The following is a 20,218-nucleotide window of genomic DNA, read 5'->3' as shown; positions in this document are numbered from 1 at the left end:
ATAGGTTTTTGAGTAGGAAAACACATCAAGATATCAAAAAGGAAAGGAGAAAGCAATAAAATGGACTCCATGGAACAGAACCACTGAGAGCATCTCATTCCCACACATGCTGTTTCCTATACTTCCTTTTCATATCTTGGAAATAATTTTGCATCAACTCATAAGGAACTCCTGACCCATCATCTCCACTTTATAGCACCATGCCCTGGGGACCAGCCAGGACAGCAGCATTCCCCTCAAGGAACACTTGGGGCTTGGGATGGGGCTGAGCTGGTAGAGTGCTTGCTGAGCATGTAGACGCTCTCAGTTCCATCCCCAGCACCAAGTGAACTGGGTGTGCTGGTGCAAGCCTGTCCTGCAAGCCCGTCATCCAAGCAGTAGAGAGGAAGCAGATGGGGGAAGTCAAGGCCACCCTTTGCTCTGTGGTGAGTCTGAGGCCAACCTGAGCTACATGCGCCTTTAACCCAGCAATTGGGAGGCAGAGGCAGGTGGATCTTTGAGTTTGTAGCCAGCCTGGTCTACAGAGTGAGTTCCAGGACAGCTACAGCTATTACACAGAGATGCCCTGTCTCAAAAAAAAAAAAAAAAACTTGGTTTCTGGTTTCTTTGTTGCTTTTGCTACAATGCACAGTGGATAACTTGTTTGTTTACTATCTTCTTTGAGTTCTAAAGATGAATCCAGGGCCTTGAACAGACTAGTCAAGTACTCTTCCAATATCTTTCATTTTTCTGAGATAGTTGCACTGTGTAGCCCAGGCTATCCTTTGTACCTGTTTTATTTAAGGTCTTACTGTGCAGCCAAGTGTGGCCTGGAATTGACTATGTAGCTGGCTTTAAAATCAGAATCCTCCTGCCTCAGCCTCTCAAGTACGGGATCAGGTATGAACCCACCATGCTCAGCTGGCATTTGTCATTTCCTTGTACATTCTGTGAGCTGGGTTCCTAGAGGTGGAATTCCACACAGTCCTCGTTCTGGCAGACACTGCCAGTTGTCCACAAGAATGGTGTCCATCGTCAGGGAACAGGATGTGACTGACGAAACTTTCATCAGCACTGCCATCAAACAGTTTAATCTTCTCAGCCTAAAATGTCAAACATCAAAGCTATTGTAGGCAAGTGCCCGACCACTGAGCCACGTTCCTAGTTCACAGTGATTTCAGGCAGGCAGGCAAATCTCTGAGTTCAAGGTCAGCCAGGACAACATGAGTTCCAGGCCAGCTAACACTACACAGTGAGACCCAACCTTAAAAAAAAAAAGAAAGAAAAACAGGAGGACTAAGAAGATGGCTCTGTGGATAGAGAGCTTGGCACACAAGTGTGAGGACTCCCTAGACCCACGTGAAGGTAAAGCCAGGAGTTGTAGCACACATCCGTTACCCCAGGGCTCCTTTGGTGAGGGGAAGTGGGAGCAGGAGAATCCAGTTCATGGCCCACATACACAGTGGCAAAGGGCAGCAATGAAGAAGCCCCTGTTCTAGTTGGTAAAAAGCGAGGACTGATACCTGAGGTTGTCGTCTGACCTCCACACCTGCTCCATGGCCCATGCACACCCACACTCACACAGAGAAATGGGGGCTCAAAACGGAGAGGGTCCTTCAATGAGTGTACTTCTGTGGAATGCCTGCTTATATCCTTTGCTCCTTTTCCTAATTTTTTATTTGTAGATAATGTTTGCATATTATCTCTTTGTAACATGATTAGTGTTGAATTTACTTAACATTTTGTTGGGTGTGGTGATATATTGTGCACCTTAATAAAATTTGCCTGAAGATCAGAGAACAGAAGAAGCCACTAGATTAAACATAGAGGCCAGACAGTGGTGGCACACACTTTTAAACCCAGTATTTGGAAGTCAACACGCCTTTAATCCCAGCATTAGGAAGGTTGAGACAGGAAGTGATGGCAGGGTGGAGAAAGGTATATAAAGTGTGAGGAGATAGGAACTGAAGTCTTTTCAGGCTGACAAGTCCTAGAGGTAAGACGTGGTGGCTTGTTCCTTTCTCTCTCTGATCTTTCAGCATTTACCCCAGTATCAGGCTCCAGATTTTTTATTAAAAGACTAATTTAGGGGTTGGGAATTTAGCTCAGTGGTAGAGTGCTTGCCTAGCAAACACAAGGCCCTGGGTTCGGTCCTCAGCTCCGAGGAGAGAGAAAGAAAAGAAAAAAAAGACTTTTAGAATTCGGTGTACAGTTGGGGTCAGAGAGATGGTTCAAGTAGGTAAGGATGTTTGCCACCTGACTTGACTGACCATCTAAGTTCAATCCCCAGAGCCTATACGGTAGAAGGAGAGTACTGACTCACACAAGTCCTCTTACCTCTGTATTCAAGCTATTGCACACATGCACACACAATATATTAACAGTAAATGAATGTAAAAATAAAGATCTATTTTTTAAAACTATGTCAAGTGTGATGTGTAGCAGTTTCTTCCCAGAATGGAACATTTTGTCCAGCAGACAAGTAAACAGCTCAGTAGCTTCAGGAAGTCCCTGAAACTGACCAGATTCAATAGCCCATCTCTCCCAGGAGTAAGCAATCAAGACTGCTGGGGGTCACTCTCAGAAAAGCCAAGCTACAAAGATTCTCAGAGACCAGACCAGCTGCCTGAAGAGGATGAGGCCTACTGAGGCACCTGGGAAGGACAGCCTCCAACCTGTTGAGATGCCTGCTGGCTGTGCAGTGTGCTCCAGGTTGCCACTTTTCAGGAGCCGTCTACCCGCGCTGGTGTGGACACTTGGTGATGTGTCTGTTTTTATGTCATTTCTGATGTAAGTAACCCCTGTTACCCCCAATAAAACTCATTGGTTCAACAATCAGGCTTTGGAGCAACTGTTACTTTGGTCTGTGGAGGGCTCCCTTTCTGGCATGAGTAGATGTGTGTTGTGTCTTCCCCAGGAAAAGCCTGTGTCAGCATGGCATTGAATGCCCTGGAGCTGCAGGACATGGGTACTGGGAATCAAACTAAGGTCCTCTGTAAAAGCAGTGGGAAGTGGGAACTCCTAACTGCTGAGCCAGCTCTCATGCCGCCTGGAACTTTTCTTTTTTCTTTTTTTTTTTTTTTTTTTTTTTCTTTTTTTTTTTGAGACAGACTCACTATGTAGCCCTGGCTGGCCTAGAACTTAGTGTGTCGCCCACACTGGTCTCAAACTCCAAGAGTCCCATCTGCCAGGCTCCTAATAGCCAAAATCAACACTATTTCAATAAGTTTATTTACTACTTTTAAAATTTTTTTAGTAATAAATAAAAATGTTTGGTGGTGGCGCACATCTTTAACCCCAGCACTTGGGAGGCAGAGGCAGGCAGATCTCTGAGTTCCAGGACAGCCAGAGCTACACATAGAAACTACGTCTAAAAAAAATTTTTTTAGATTATTTTATGTCTATGAGTGCTTTGCCTGCTTGTATATCTGTGCACCATATGTGTGCCTGGAGCCCACAGAGGTCAGAAGAGGGTGTTGGATCTCCTGAAATGAGTTTCATACAGTTGGGATTAATCGTGAATGCTGGGAATTGAACCCTGGTCCTCTGCATGCAAGAACAACAGCTGAGGGCTGGAGAGATGGCTCAGTGGTTAAGAACACTTGACTGCTCTTCTAGAGGTCCTGAGTTCAGTTCCCATCAACCACATGGTGGCTCACAACCATCTGTAATGGGATCAAATTCCTTCTTCTGGTGTGCATGAAGACAGCACTCCTATACATAAAATACATGAATAAATCTTTTTTTAAAATTTCTTTGTTTTTTTGAGACAGGGTTTCTCTGCATAGGTTTTGGAGCCTGTCCTGGATCTCACTCTGTAGACCAGGCTGGCCTCGAACTCACAGAGATCCACCTGGCTCTGCCTCCGGAGTGCTGGGATTAAAGGCATGCACCACCACCACCCAGATACATGAATAAATCTTAAGGAAAAAAAAAAAAAAACAGCTGAGCCAACCCCCCACACACACAACACTTACATAACAATTTAGGCCCAGCAGGGTGGCACATGTCTTTAATCCCAGCTCTCATGAGAAACAGGCAGGCAGATCTCTGTGAGTTCCAGGCCAGCCAGGGCTGCATAGTAAGAACCTATCTCCAAAACAATAGTAACAGCAACAGAACAGTATAATTAAGAACCAAATTATTTCCCCAGGGCTCGAAGACCACCTTGGAAGCTGGGGCAGAGGGGTGTGAAGTGCTGTCCCCTGGACATGGCAGCACCTCTGCACACAGGCCCTCCCTGCACTGACCTTGAGATGCTAGTGTTCAAGGTTCTCCCCTACAAGGGCTTGGCTGCAGGCAGTCCTGTAGAGTATTTCCTTCATTAGTGATTGATTGAAGAGGGCCCAGCCCATTGTAGATGATGTACAACTCCTCCATGGTCTCTGCATCAGCTCCTGCCTCCAGGTTCCTGCCCTGTTTGAGTTCCTGTCCTGACTTCCTCCAGTGATGAACAGTGATCTGCAAGTGAAAGCCAAATAAACACTTTCCTCCTCAGTTTGCTTTTGGTCGTGGTGTTTCATCATATCAGTTCTAACCCTAAGACACTTTCCTGCTGCTGTCCTGCCAGGTTCATTATTTGGGACTGAAATTCCATCCTTTGGTCTCTGTATGTGCATGTGTACATGCATGTGTTTTAGGAAGGCACATGCAAGGGGATGGAGAGATGGCTCAGAGGATAAGAGCACTGGCTGCTCTTCCAGAAGACCTGGGTTCAATTCCCAGCACCCACATGGCAGCTCGCACCTGTCTGTAACTCCAGTTCCAGGGGATCCAACACCCTCACACAGACAGACATACATAAATTAATTTTTAAAAATGCACATGCAGGTCAAGTGGTGGTGGTGTACATCTTTAATCCCAGCACTCGAGAGGCAGAGACAGGTGGATCTCTATGAGTTCAAGGCTAACTTGGTCTACAAAGTGAGTCCTGGTATGGCCAGGGCTACACAGAGAAACCCAGTGGGGATGGGGGCAGGGTGGGGTGGGGGAGCACATTCAGGAGGCTGGAGAGATGACTCAGCAATTGAGAGCACTAGCTGCTCTTCAGAGGACCCGGGTTCAATTTTGATTTCCAGTGCCCACAGATCAGTTCACAACTGTCTATAACTCCAGTTCCGGATGATCCAATGCCCTCTTCTGACCTCCTCTGGCACCAGGCACACACAGTGCACAGACATATGCAAGCAAAACACCCATACACATAAAGGATGCACATGCAGGCTGGAGAGGTGACTGAGCAGTTAAGAGCACTGGCTGCTCCTCCAGAAGACCTGGGTTCAATTCCCTGTACCCACATGGAGACTCAAACTGTCTGTAACTCTAGTCCCAGGGGATCTGATGACACTTTTTGGCCTCCATGGACACTAAGCATGTGCATGATGCACAGAACTATACTCAGGCAAAACACACATAAAATAAAAAGAAGCAGCAGCCAGTTGCGGGGGCATACACCTTTAGTTCCAGCACAAAGGAGGTAGAGGCAGGCAGATCTCTATGAGATTGAGGCCACTCTGGTCTACATAGTGAGTTCCAGGCCAGCCAGGGATACTGAGTAAGACCCTGTCTCATGACACTGCACATGTGTGAGCATTCTTACCTCTAAGAGGAATTCCAGATGTCTAGCCCAGATGCAAGCCTTGTAGGGGAACCTAGAAGGCAAGGATAAGAACAAGATGCCCATCTGCAGAAGAGCGGCCAGCACCTAGGGACAGGGACCTGGGAAGACCTTGCCTGCCCTGGCCAGGAAGAGTGGCCTCCAAGAAACACTAACACAGGAAAAAGGAAAGTTTCACCTCCACAGTTGCCATCTGGGTCACATGGGGACCTCTTGACACCTTTATTGGGGTGATTTACAGGACAGGGTCAGGCAGAGGTCTGCCTGCAACAGCCCTCACGCCCAGGCCCTGAAGACTGACAGAAAATGCCTTTGCAGGCTGATTCAGGCCTGGCTCCTTCACTGGGTCCCATGGCTGCTTCATACCCCTCAAGGAGAGAACCCCAAGTGAGCACAGAGAGGAAGAGAACCTGGCAGCTCCTGTGCAGTTACTCCACACCCTGGGGTGCCAACAGTCAAGGGACTTGAGGCTTTGCCTCCCAGGCACCCCAGGGAAGATAGCTTTTCGTCAGGACAGCTTGGGCAGCTGTATGTCAGGAGTGCTGGCACTCCTGGCTCCTGGAATGACAAAAGCCAAGCTGTCATGTCACAACAGGGGACCACTTGCTCTGGTGCCAAGACCCTACCAGCACTGCCACTGGAGAGTCTCACCGTGTCCAAGGATCCTGTACAGCACTGCCTATGGTAGCCAGAGCCAATCACCAAAATGTCCAGAGCTGAGGCCACCAGCATGGGGACCACACCACTGCAGAACTCTGAAGGTGTTGGCCAGAACCAGAAGCCCGGGGTTCGGTGGAGAAGGACCTAGAGAGACAGTGTTTAAGCCTGGTGCTACAGCCTGCATTTCCAACCAGGGGCCAGATACCTTGGTGTATGTGTGTACACTAGCATACATGTGCGTGATGCACAGACACCTTTGCAGTGCTGAAACTCACATGTGCCCAAGACTGTACCACACTCATACACTCCTTTTCAAAACTGGAGCCCCTTAGGAAGTCCCACACCACCAGTTTCTGGCTTGTGCCAGTATAACTTTGGGAAGGGAGATTTCCCATCAGGCACCTCTGCCTGGCTGGTTGGTGGTCTACAGCAGAATATGAGTGCTAGGGCCAGGCCAGAGTCAGTGTCCCAGTTCCAGGGGACTTCTGCAGGGAACACCTTGATACCCTTAGGGGCTGGGGAGGGCGGAAACAGGCTCTCATGTATCCAGGGCTGGTCTTGGACTCCCTAGCTGAAGCTGGCTTTGAAATGCTGATCCTCCAGCCTCCACCTCCTGAGTCCTGGCAACAGGCCAGCACCACCAGCCACCACACCCGGATCCCCTGTTCCCTCCAGAAATGGTTCTACCAACAGCGATACAGACTTCCAAAAGAAGAGTGAGTTGGACCTAATTTGGCTGGACCCCAGAAGCAGCAATGAGAAGCCCTGGCAGGTCTAATGAGCTAGTTCAGCAAGCTGGCACCGGGCTTTTCTCCTAGTGGTGGGAAGAAACGCCAGCCATTGCTGGCTTCAGGAAGCCAGGAAAAGAGGGACTGGGAGCGGGGAGGGCTTCGTCACCACCGAATGTTACACTCTGGAGCTTGTGCGCTTAGAAAGGGGGATCTCCCCAGACACAAGCCTCTGCAACCGGGCTGGCTTTCTTTTTCTGAAAGGGTCTCCGCCCTGGACACTAAGAAAGGCTGTGGAGGTTAGTACAGTTTCATCCTCCCCCACCCCCACCCCCCGCCCCAGCAGGGCCCCTGGCGTTGTCTTGGGGATCATACTGGAGTGATCTCCATGTTAAGTGATTGGAGAACCCGCAGGAGAGCAGCCAAAGGCTTTGCCATGTCCCCTTCGGCCCCAAACCCCCGCCTGGAGAGGATGCAGGCCGAGGGGCTGTCCTGGTCTGTGCACTTCCGCTTCCGGGATGGCATCCCGATTTCTCTCGGCCAAGCTGGTCTTGCCCAACTCTCCAGCAGCCGAGCCTCCCCTTGCCCACAGCTACTGAGCCAGCTGAGCACGTGACCCAATCAAGCCCGACGGGAAGCCACCTTGGGTTCCTCAGGCGGTCACTGGGTTACTCTCCTCCCAGAGTTTGCAGGAGTGCCACCACCCAGGGCCCTCCCAGGAACGCAGCACCCAGGGACACGGAGTGGGGCCCTGGACAAGACAGAGGCCGAGTACCACTTTTGGAGTTCAAGACCCGATTCTGCCCCACGCTGCAGCTTTTCCTGTTTAGGAGCCACGGCATTTCTTTGCTTCAGCCAAGTTGCCCTGAATCGGCTGTCACTTGCCGCTCAGGCTCCCGCCCGAGGCTGTAGGAAATACACCTGGATGCCAAAATCCAGCTCGGCAGGATCTGGCAGGTCCGGGGCTCTGCAAAGTGCCTCTGTCGGGAGTGCAGACACCCTCTTCAGGCCTGGCGATCGCGACTTCACACAGGGAAGCCCTAACCATGAGTCTGGTGTTCAGCTCCTGCCTATGACCCATCTGTCAGGCTCCTGGATGACAGAGTCACAAAGCCACACCTTAAGTCTCACCTGTGGTTGGCACCCCTTAGTTCCTCAGAGGGGATTACAGGTTGAGTACCGAAGGCTATGAGCTCTGGCTCCCCACCCCCACTCCAGACTCCCAGGCAGGAATGCTCCGCGGCTCAGGGGTGGGCTAGGTCAAGACTAGAAACCTGACACCATCCTGCCCAGCCTTGGGGCCACAGCCAGCCTGCTGTTGCTGCAGCGCCGGCAGGCCCACACTCCATTCTTTCTCCACCCACCCCACCCGCAAGCTCCCTACCTTTAGAAGCCTGCCGGGCAGGCATTTCTCTGCCTGCTCCCTTTGTGACTTCATAAAAATACGATTAATTGTCAATGGATAAAAACCAGATTTCCCAGAAACCCGACTGCAAGTTGGCTTCTCTTGGAAAATCATACAGTTTGGTCGGCTAGGGCCACAGGCCCAGAGAGGCCTGTCTGAGGCAGTTGCCCTGAGTGCTGCCTCTGGCAGAGGCTCAGAGGGTCTGCTCCCGGGAACTGTCCCACCAAGCAGCTCCTTTTCTCACAAATGCCCCCAAACGGCTGATCTACCCTATGACAAGCCGGCCTCAGACACTGCAGGGACAGGGGTTTCTGAATCTGTACTAAATTGAGCCCGGACCCCAGGGCCTTTGCTGTCTCCCACACCTTCCCCAGCCCGCCTCGCCCATTCGTGTATCTCATTCTAGGGAAGCCCCGCCCATGATCCTGATCACAGCTGCTTTCTGTACAGGCCAGGGCCAGCAGCCCTGTCTGCAAAGGGCCAGACAGTCGGTATGCTAAGCCTTGTAGGCCATGTGGTTGCGGTCCCAACTGCTGAACTCTGCCCTTGTGATCCCAAAGCTGCCTTAGTCAATCCATAAACATAGGCACAGCTGGAGCTGGGCGTGACAGCACACGCCTGGAATCCTAGCACTCAAGAGCCCAAGGATTATGAATTTGAGGCCAACCTGGGCTACATAGTGAGGTCTTGTCTCCAAAGGCATGGCAGTGTCCCTATAAAACTTTATTTACAAGAACAGTGCTGGGCTAGACTTGGTCCCAGAGCTCTGTCCTCCTAAACAGATGGCCACACCCTCCCCCAGCTTCCAGACAAGAGAGCACTGCATTGTGGGTCCCAGCCACAACTGCCAGAAGGGGCGTGGGGGAGAGGCTGTCTTGCCAATTGGCCTTAGGCCTGAATGTAATCTGCTCAGAGGCCCTGACCATTGTAGTCCCATGTAGTCTGACTCAGTGTGACAGGCAGGAAGCCCAGGTCAATGCCAGCATCCTCCACTCTGAAGCCCTCTCAGGCCTGGTCTGAGATCTCCAGGATCTCTCCCAAGGACCAGCAGCATCCTCCCCACAGACCCTGGATCAATCCGCAGGGGTTGAGTCCCACCCTCAAGAGCTGAAGTGCCAAACACCAGGGTCCCATGCCCCGGCTCACCAGGCACCCTAAACCAGGAAGCTTGAGAGAGGGCCAGCTCGCTATCAGACAACTCCACTGACTCTGTGCTGGATAGTTCTCCCCCATCACCGAGCTCTCCTTCAGCTAGAGGGTCACAGCCTCCGAGCCTCAGTTCCCTCCCGGGCAGATGAGGGTAATACCTTCACACTTACCAAGCCTGCTTGGAGTACTGTAGCAATGTTGGAGGTGCCACAGCCACCTTGAGACCAGGGGGACAAACACCACACACCAAAGAGAATAGAAGAGCCAGAGTATGTGTCCCTTGCTATTTCCTTAAGAAGCCCAGACAACTCCAATGGCCACCTCAGTGCTTTGTGTCGCGGGAGGAAAAACAGAACACAGCTGGTCAAACCACATAGAGGGGTTTCTGTCCTGCCTGACTCTTCAGGGCCTGACGGTAATGTTACCAGGACTTTTGTCTCGATGAGTCACCAAGGCCACACAGACCGCCATGGCTCAGGCACAGCACTTGACCTGGGCTGTGGGGCAAGGTCATGGAGGAGGGTCTCCAGCAGTGAGAATCCTCATGGGTCTTCAAAATGGCCATGCAACCCGATGACCTGAGTTTGGTCCCTAGAACTCACAGAAAGGTAGAGAGGTAAGAACTGACCCATCAAATTGTCCTTTGACCTCCACACAAGCACTGTGTTGCACATGGGCACATCATGTGCATGCTTGAGTGCTCGAGCATACACACACACACACACACACACACACACACACACACACACACACACACGCACACACGCTCTCACTCACACACACCATGTACATGAACAAATCCCAGCTGTCAGGGGGCAGAGGCAGGAGGATCATGAGTTTAAAAGGAGCCTGAGCTACACAGAGATCCCATTCCCCCAAACTGAGGGCTGGGGGTATGGCTCAGTGGTAGAGAGCTATGCAGCCGCAAAGCCCTGGGTTTTACCCCCAAAACAAAACAAACACTGAAGAGTCCAACGGGATCCAGAGCCTGACTGTCCTGCTCCTTCAAGTACTGGCTTCCAGGGAGCAGAAGAGAGAGAGGTGGGGGTGGGAAGGATAACCCGGGAAACAGCTCCTCAGCCACCCGCCGCCCACTTCGTCTGCTCCATCGCTGTGATGGGGGCCGGTCTTTCTCTTCAGTTCTCCTAATCTAGCCAGGAGGAAAAGGCCAGAGAAGTGCTGAAGGCGCACACTGTACAGCATGTTCAAACTGCAGTCCTCACAGGGGGATCTCCAGTGAAGATCAGAGACGCCACCAGAGGCCGGAGGAGGCGAAGACCTGTTTTGTTCCTAATACAATTAACAAATGACGGACAGCAATGTGGTGTCCTGGAGGAGAGACAGGCCCAGGGAAGGCAGCAACATCCATCCACCTCCCTGAGGTGGAGCTGCTCTCACTGAGGGATCCTGGGTGATATCTCAACCGAGCACTCTGCCCTACAGTTAATAGGATAGTCAATGACAACCCAGGGGACACTGCGTGGCCACAGCAAAAAAGTTTCTCTAATTCTAAATGTATTTAAAAAAAGGGGGGGGTTGGGGATTTAGCTCAGTGGTAGAGCACTTGCCAAGCAAGCGCAAGGCCCTGGGTTCGGTCCTCAGCTCTGGGGAAAAAAAAAAAAAAGACTCCCACCCTCAAAAATAAAATAAAATAAAAACAGGCTGGAGAGATGGCTCAGAGGGTTAGAGCATTTGCTACTCTTGCAGAGGACACAGCTGGGCTCCCAGCACTCAGGTGGTGGCTCACGACCGTCTGTAACTCCAGGTTGAGGAGCAGCAACACCCTCTTCTCCTCAGGTACCAGGCATGCACATAGTATGCATGCAAGCATACATGCAGGCAACACAATCATACACATAAAGTAAAATAAATCTTAAAAACAAAATAGGTATACTGGCTAGTTCTACGTCAACTTGACACAAGCCAGAGTCATCTTCGAGGAGGCTACCTTGATTGAGGAAACGCCTCCATAAGATCCAGCTGTACAAAAGCCTGTGGGGAATTTTGTTAACGAGTGATTGATTAGGGAGGGTTCAGCCCGTTGTGAGTGGTGCTCGTCCTGGGCTGGTGGGGGTGAGGAGAAAGGTCAGCTGTGGGAGGGACAGGTAGGCTTCATCTCCCTCTGCAACGGAGGAGCTTGAGGCCTGGGCTATCTCTGGGTCATAACCACCGCTGACTGAACCAGCGGAGCTGCATCCGAATCCAGTCCCGCCTGGCTGCACCAACCTGGAGCCCAGTGGGGTTGGGATGGCCTTTCTCTAGGACCCAGAAGTCCCCTCAGCACAAAGGGGCCCCTGCCTGCCACTTACAGACTGTGCCTAGCAGCCTTGGCTGGCACCTGTAGTCCTGGCACTCGGGAAGTGGATGCAGGAGGATCAGGAGTTCAAAGCCATCCTTAGCTACATAATGAGTTTTTGGCCAGCCTGGGCTACATAAAACTGTTAAAATGAATAAATAAACAAAGAAAGAAAAAAACTAAGATGGTTCCCAACTCTGAAAAACTGATAGGTTCAAATAACACACCAGTGCCAATCTCCATTCAAAAGCTGAAGCTGAGAGAGCATGCTGCCAAGTGCCTGTCATCCCGGCACTCAGAGGCAGGACAAAGTTTCAAATCAGTATGAGCTGGCTACATAGTGAGTCCAAGGATAGCCCAGGCTATGCAGGAAGCTAAAACAGAGGCCCAGCTTTCAGCCACAGGAGTGAACACATCAGCCCTATACTCCTGAGGGGTGCAGAGAACAGGTCAGCAACACCTTTCCAGCATGCCTGTCTACCCAGCATGCCTCAGTCTACCTACCTGACTAACTTGCCTTCAGGCCCTGTGGAGCCTGAGGGCCTGGAGGTGCCGGTGGCTGTTCCCTGAGGCTGTTGTTCGCTGGCTGGAGGCCTACACTCCTGGCACCTGACTTGAGCCCCAAGGGTGTGGGAAGGGACTGGAGTCATGTCACATGGTGTCTGCTAGGTACACAGAGTCCAAGAGCTAGGAACTGCAACACAGACATGCTTTTAATAGGTGCGAGCAGCTTAGGAAGGCTGGGACTACACGGCTGCTACGTGGCTGGGCTGGAATTCAAACTGGGCTCTTCTTGGGCCCTGTGTGGTGGCATGCGCCTTTAATCCCAGCACTCAGGAGGCAGAGGCAGGCAGATCTCTTTTTCAGGATCCTAGTTTACATAGTTAGTTCCAGGACAGCCAAGGCACACATAAAGAGATCTTGTCTCCAAAAAGGAAAATTAAAACAAAAACAAGCCGGGCGGTGGTGGCGCACGCCTTTAAACCCAGCACTTGGGAGGCAGAGCCAGGTGGATCTCTGTGAGTTCGAGGCCAGCCTGGTCTACTGAGCGAGATCCAGGAAAGGCGCAAAGCTGCACAGAGAAACCCTGTCTCAGAAAAACTAAAAAAAAAAAAAAAAAAAAAAACAACAAAATTGGGCTCTCCTGTGCTCTGGGCCTGTCTTCCCTTCAAAGACCACACCCCATTGTCTGGCTTGGGTCGCTGGTATCTCTGGGGGCCTCCAATCCTTCTAAATTCCCTGACAGCTCTAGGCAGGTCCCTTCCCATTCTGTGAGCCTCAGAGCCTGCCTGATGATACTTCTTGCCCTGCAGCCACAGGAGCAGATGAGCAGGAAGGCCACTGAGGGTTCCTAAGCATTGAGCCCAGCAGCCTGCATACACAGGTACCATCTCATCAGGCAGTTCTGGAAAGTTCCTAGATGCCCAGAAGCTCTGCAGAACACTGGCCACTATGCACGGGGATAGCGAGGTCTAGACTTCTGTGGCTTAGCAGTACGTTATTCAACTTGGGGGTCACAACTTGTACCCCAAGTCAGGTCCAGCTACCTGTTCTCACTAAGCCAATTTAAAGAGCCAAACTTAAAAGGGGAGCAGAAGGCATTTATTCAGTGTGGCCAGGTTGGGAGGAGGGCAGAGAGATCCAGCAAAGGTCCCACAGTTTACCGCTCCTGAAGTGAGGTCAAAGTTTAAAGAGGAGCCAGGGATTCCCATAGCTAAGCAGACCAGGTGTGTGTGGTCTTAGCAGAGGTGTGATCCCACCCACCACAGACCTGTTGGTGTCTGGTCTTCAGCCTCATCCCAAGGAACTGTGTGAAATCTCTTTCCAAGAGACAAGTCTCCCTTCTGGCTGGCACCTTTTTCTTCTCTCAGCATGGGATTCCTGGGGAAATTTCCATTTCTCTGGGTCCTTTGTTTAATAGTCGGATAGACTGAGAGACACAAGTCGGCCGGTGTCGGAGGGTGAGGCTGACTGGCAGGCACAAGGCCCAGGCTTCCCTTCCCCTCCATCCGCCTGGGGCTAAGCCCAAGGGTCCAGCCCCGGACCCCAGTGAAAAGGTGTTCTGAGAGCGCAAAGAGAGGAAGAATCAAGGAAGGGGGTCCAGGGACTACCCCGAGTCCCCTGGGCTCCCCAGGCACCCAGCCCCTCCCAGTGCAAGCCCAGGCTGGTCTCCACAGCTCACTGCCTTGTCCCCAGTGAGCAGGCTGTCTACAAGCTCTTCCGTCAGTTAGGCTCTGACCCTCCCTCCTACCTCCAGCACTTTGGAGGTAAACAGTGATGTCATTCACCCTCTCCACGGCTAAGTGACCTGTGGGCTTACCTTACAGGAGGGCTGGGTTAGATGCCTCCAGGCCCAGCATTCCACCCTCAGATCCCCCACCTGACAACACCTGCCCCCAGCCAGACTCATGGACTCCACCTGCCAACGTCCAGCAGACTGAAATCGCCCAGCAGCTTGGGAGAATCTCCAGGGAGACCAATGAGACACAGAGCCAGTCCCAGCAGACGCCAGGCTGCGGGCTCCATTTATAGAACAGTTGGAAATGGTGACATTGTGGAAATGGAGGGCTGGTGGGGGTGGCAGAGTGGAGCAAGGCGAGGGGAGTCTAGAAGTTTGTCTCAGAGCTCCCTCTGAACATCTTGACTCCGGGGGTTAAAAAGCGAACCAAGGAAGATGGCTTAGGATCCCAGCATTGCGGAGGTGGAGGCAGGAGGACAAGACTTCAAGGGCATTGTCAACTGCATAGGGAACCTGAGGCCAGCCTGGGCTACATGAGGCCCTGTCTCAAAGCACCCAAACCTGGTACAACTACTGCAGATGTGAAGCAGACTGCCTGGGAGGTTGACCCATGGGTGGGGGATGGGAGGTGGGGTGCAGAGGTCAGGGCCAGCGGCATTCACAAAGAAAGCCAGTCAAACGGGAGACCCAGGAGACTGGCAGGTTGGATGAGCATACAGCATGAGGCTGGGCGCCTGCACAGCCTGATGTACTGGGTCTGCTGCAGGGACCAGGTCTCGCTAGGTAGATCAAGCTGACCTAGAACCCACTACATAGCCCAGGCTAGCCTTGAACTCATGATCTTCCTGCAGCAGCCTTCCAAGAGCTGGGATTCATCCATGAGCCACTGCACCCAGGTTCCCAGGCTCCCTTCAAATTGCATGCAGATCTGAAATTTTCCACAACCATGTCCAGGCCACCTCCACGTCCCCAGCTACCTCCATGTCCCCAGCCACCTCCGTGTCCCCAGCCCACCTCCGTGTCCCCAGCCCACCTTGCTCAAAGCCCCTCCTCTCACTTGGACACCCAGTGTCTGCCCTCGGTGCCAGTGAGGCCCCAGCTGTCTGTCAGCACGCAGGGCAGAGGGTGCCTCAGGACCCCAAAGACAGGTCTTCACAGTTACCAAAGGCGGCTCCTTTTGCTCGCCCAGAGCCTCTGTCCCTTGACTCTTCTCAGACGCCCTCCCAGTCACCACTCTGCCTCCCGACATACCTGTGTCCTTCCCCCTGGTGCTTGCCCCCCTCAACACAAAGCACGTGACTCTGGACTGTCAGCTGTCCTAGGAGGCCCACCCCACCCTGCACCACAGAGTCTGAAAAAAGCCTCTGGTGAATGAATGAATGAATGAATGAATGAATGAATGACTATCTGGGGATGAAAAGTTAAGCCTGGCCCAGGGGTCAGGGAAGGTAGGACTAAGGGAATTCAAGAATGTGGGGAGTGTGTCAGACAGGGTGGCCTGCTGGGGGGTGTCTCCAGACTCATCTCTCACTATGGATGCTCTCATTAGAAGCTGAGATGGGGAGTTGGTTGTGGAGAACATTGCTGGGGCTGCTCAGGAGCGCCAACCATCAGCCCAAACCATGCTATGTGGCCCTCGGAACGAGGGCAGGAATGGAGACTCGGGTCGGTCTCAGAGGACTTCAGATCTGCACCTTGGCACCCACACGTGGAGCGGTTGGCACCATGAGTGGGGCCTCTTCACCCACCTCAGTGAACTGTGTGTCCCACTACCAAGACCTTCCACATAGCAGCTGACTCCGTGTGTGTGTGTGTGTGTGTGTGTGTGTGTGTGTGTGTGTGTGTGTGTGTAACAACTTCAGTCAGTTCCTTCCTTCCACCATGTGGACCCATGGGGATCAAACAGCCCCCACAGACTTGGTGACAAGCACCTTTACCCACTGAGCCCTCCCCTCGACCCGGTGGCCCCCTTTCTAGCTGTGTGGCTTCGGCCAAGTTACCAACCTCGGTCTCTAGTCTCAGACCCGGACGTCGGGGCTGACGACGGCACCTGCCTCACTGAATACCCACTCAACTCAAGGTGCTTCGAAGGCAGCGCTCGGTGAATGCTGCTAATTTCATTACTGTTACAGCCCCAGAGTTCATATTCACTTTAAACGCCGTCATTAGCCTGTGAACAGAACAGGTGTATAGTTTTATGATGTTGCATTTTTAGAATTAAAATGAAGGAGAGCACTTAGACTAAATCACAGTTGTGGGGTTTGGTTCGCGCACAGCTTCAAGCTGTAATTTACAAGGTGCCTCAGAAGGAGCCGCTCTGGGACATCTCTGGGCTGTTTCAGAGGCCTGGCTCCATCAGTAGGAAGGCCTGGCTTACAGTAGGTGCTGGCCAGACGGCGGGAGCCGCAGCAGGCCACCTAGTCATGCCAGCCGCCTCCTTCTCCCTGCGGTCTCCATTTCTCCTGAGGCACTGACTGACCACTGTCACCAGGGCTCCCCCTGAAAGTCCCCAGAATACACCCAAAGGACACTGCTCGGGCCCTCTTCAGCCGGGTGCACACTGTGGAAGAATAGTCAGATGTGAGCATGGAAGGGGCGGGGTGGAGGCTGGGGACCTTCGGTACTCAACCCAGGTCACAGTGCACACCCTGGGGTCTGGACCTGCCCTTGCTTCTCATTCCGTTCAATCTCCGGGGGCTCCCGGGTTAATTATTAGGAATTTCCAAGTTACAGGAACTTTGGCCCTGACTCTGGGCCTGGTGAAGGGACAAAGGACCTGCCAGAACAGACACCTAGAGAAACCCCTGCTAATGACAAATGGTTTATTTTCCCAGTAGGGAATTAAGCATGAACAGGAAGAGCTCAAGCACCTCTGGAGCACCAAAGGAGCAGAGCTCTTCCAGGCCCCACCTGACCCATGTTGCATATCACTTCCCAGGGCCCGCCCGAGCCAGCAGGATCTTCCCACCCTCCCTCTGCCTGGCTGGGCCTCACTAGTGAGTGCCCCAGGAGCCTTTCGGAGCTGAGAGGCTCAAGTCAAGGCACACCTGGAAGTGGGCACGTCTTTTTCCTGTCCCCTTCCTCTTCCTCCCCACAGTCCCCTCCCTTCCTGGCAGCCACAAAGAGAGCAGCATTTGTGTGTGTGTGTGTGTGTGTGTGTGTGTGTGTGTGTGTGTGTGTGCGTGACATTAGCTCCCACTCTGATGTCCTGGCTCCCTACAGACCTAAAGCAAGCAGACCATGAGACCATGGGCTGAAATCTCTGAAACTCTGAGAAAAAGAAGTCTTTCCCTTTAAGCTGATTCCTCTTGGTGTTTTGTCTGTGAGGCTAGCCTTGAGACAGGGTTTTGTGTATCCCAGGCTAGCTCTGAATTCAGTATGTGGCTGAGGATGGCCTTGAATTTCCGATCCTCCTCCCTTCCCCTCCTGGGTGCTGGGATCACCCAAGTACACCCCCATGTCTGGGTGATGTGGTGCTGGGGTGGTCCAGGGTCTCAAGCGCTCTACCACCTGAGTCTGGCGGCACCAACCCTACCGCTTGACCAGAACCTTTAGTGTGTGCCGTGGATGCCTCACTATGGAGAGCAGTGCCGTGCCGTTGGTCGCCAGGGAAAGAGTTCCTGTGCCATGGAACCAGGAAGTCCTGGCGTGCCTCCACAGCAGGGTGATCGGAGATAACGGCTATGTTGTGGGTTTCTCAGGAAGTTTTCTCTGGGGCTGACACTGAGTCTGGGGCAGGCCTTCCTGTCCTCTCCTGTATTCTCCTCAGCACTCAATCCCAGTCATCATTCCTTACAGCTCCGATGTACCACGGCATTACCAAACACACCATGGGATCCTCTATGGATTCACTTACATCCTACCAAGGAGGTTAGGGCTCAGGGTGGGGCAGTGGGTGCCCATGTGCCATTCACATTGAGGACCCGCCCTGATCCGGCAACAGGGTGGGGGTGCTGGGGTCGAGGGTTGGGGGTTGGATAATCTAGCCTTACATCCTCCTTCTGTCAGCTTGGGAGGAACAGATTCCCAGAAGGCCACAGGGCAGGGAGGAAAAACCTATGTACATGTACGCACGTGTCCGTGTGTGTACATGTGAGGCCCAGAGGTCAGCTATGGTTACTGTTAGAAATATGTTAGGGTCACAAAGAAAGAAACACCACTCCAACTGAAGCGGTGGGACAGGCTAACTTTATTCTTTTTTTGGTTTTTCGAGACAGGGTTACTCTGTGTAGCCCTTGGCTGTAGACTGGGCTAGCCTGGAACCCACAGAGATCCATCTGCATCTGCGTCTGCCTCCCGAGTGCTGGGATTAAAGGCATGCACCAGCAGGACCTGTGTGCTCGGAAGAGCTAACACACAATGACACAGGAAGTGCATTGAGTTTATGTTCTAACCCGGATGCTGACCGTGTCTTTTCTTCATTGGCTGGGTTCTGACCTCAGCCAGCCAGTCTTATTCAATTGGCTAGTCTGAAAAGGATGAGTTCACAGGACATGAAGAAGGAAGGGAGAAAGGTTACTGCTCCAGGCCATCAAATTCGTGGACCAGCACAGTGGGTCTTTTCTCAAACAGGGTTTTATTTTGGGGTGGGTGTTAAAACAATTACATAGGGCTGGAGAGATGGCTCAAAGGTTAAGAGCACCGACTGCTCTTCCAGAGGTCCTGAGTTCAATTCCCAGCACCCACATGGTGGCTCACAACCATCTGTAATGAGATCTGGTGCCCTCTTCTGTGTACATAATGAATAAATCTAAAAAAATTTACATAAAAGGTGGGGGAAGATATGAGATTTTAATTCCTTGTCTTAAACATGAGTGTTACAGAATTTGATAGAAAAGACTTATTTGATATTTCTCACAATGTAGCCCTGGCTGGCCTGGTACTCACAGAGATCCACCTGCCTCTGCCTCCTGAGAGCTGGGATTAATGGTGTGGGCCACCATGCCTGGCTCAAAAAAGAACTATATATATATATCTTGTTATATATATGGGGGAGTGCCAGAATGCACAGATGGAGGCCAGAAGAGAATTCTCAGGAGTCTGTTCTCTCCTATCTGAGTGTCTTTTCCCAAAGTCTGGCACTTAGACAAAAGCCAGCACCCCCTGGGGGACTTGGGAAAATAGCTTCTACCACCTAAAAGAAAGCCTTCTCCTGCTCTCTGGCAAAAAGGCTCTCATTACCATATGCCTGTGGTGTCTATTAGCATATCAAGGTCTAGTTTAAGTATGCTTTATACACTTCAAAGTCCTTCACCCCAGGTTGCTTGTTCCTCTCTTCCCAGGTACCTGTTCCCCTGAAAATCCCAGAAATCTCTGGGCTGTGGTGGTGGCGCACGCCTTTAATCCCAGCACTCAGGAGGCAGAGGTAGGCAGATTTCTGTGAGTTCCAGGCTAGCCTGGTCAACAGAGAGAGTTCCAGGACAGCGAGGACTGTAACACAGCCTCAAAAAACAAAAACAAAAACAAACAAACAAACAAAAAAACCGAAGCTAGAAATCCTGTGCACCCCCACCTTCTCTCTGCCTTCCTGAGAGGCGGTCCTAGCAGTTTGGAATGAACTTTTCCCTTTTACCCACGAGCGTAGGTTACTTTGGTTTCTTTACTGTGTCCATCTCACTCCTCTGGTACTGAGACCCAGGACCAGTCGAGTTCCTTTGATTTCAGTGTGGTTCTGGGGATCAAACTTAGTTCATCAGGCTTAGTGGCAAGTGCCTTTTACCGGCTAAGCCATCTCGACAGCCCAGTGTTTTGTTGACACAGGGTCTCATAAAGCCTGGCTGACACCAAGTTCCTAATTGTCCTGCCTCCAGCCTCCGAGTGCTGGCATTCCTCATCTCAGGCCTATGCTCTCACAGTCTGTCACCGGGCTGGCGCTTGCCCAGCAGGCTAAGCTGGCCAGCCAGCAAGCCCCTGGAGTAAGCATGCCTGTCTCATCTTCCCAGGCCTGGGATTACTATAGTGACCTCACTACTGACCAGTTTGGTTGGTTGTTTTTCCCCCAAGACAGGCTTTCTCTGTATTTCTCTAGGTGTCCAGCGCACAACCCTGCTTTTTAAACACAGGATCTGGGGATCAAAGTCACATTCTCATGCTTTTGAGGCAAGGGCCTTACCTACTGACCTGATTAACTGTTCGTTCGGGAAAC

General features: G+C 52.0%; 1 long non-coding RNA gene across 4 annotated transcripts; it reads right to left on the bottom strand.

The window, feature by feature from the left end:
- Positions 1-4,228: 4,228 nt before the first annotated feature.
- On the bottom strand, positions 4,229-14,274 carry LOC128102196 (uncharacterized). Of its 4 annotated transcripts, XR_008215346.1 has the most exons (5): positions 14,155-14,274; positions 13,606-13,896; positions 6,248-6,400; positions 5,579-5,630; positions 4,229-4,440 (listed from the first exon to the last, which is right to left on the bottom strand). It is a non-coding gene; the product is annotated as an uncharacterized LOC128102196 (long non-coding RNA). The 4 variants fall into 4 exon arrangements; XR_008215347.1 differs by lacking the exon at positions 6,248-6,400; XR_008215348.1 differs by lacking the exons at positions 13,606-13,896; positions 14,155-14,274 and adding an exon at positions 9,709-12,930.
- Between the last annotated feature and the right edge of the window lie 5,944 nt (positions 14,275-20,218).

This window comes from Peromyscus californicus, unplaced genomic scaffold (genome assembly GCF_007827085.1).
Source record: "Peromyscus californicus insignis strain IS unplaced genomic scaffold, ASM782708v3 Scaffold_7__1_contigs__length_154581171, whole genome shotgun sequence".
NCBI lineage: Eukaryota > Metazoa > Chordata > Mammalia > Rodentia > Cricetidae > Peromyscus > Peromyscus californicus.
The sequence above is the reverse complement of the archived record's forward strand: the minus strand, read 5'-3'. Positions and strand labels throughout refer to the sequence as shown.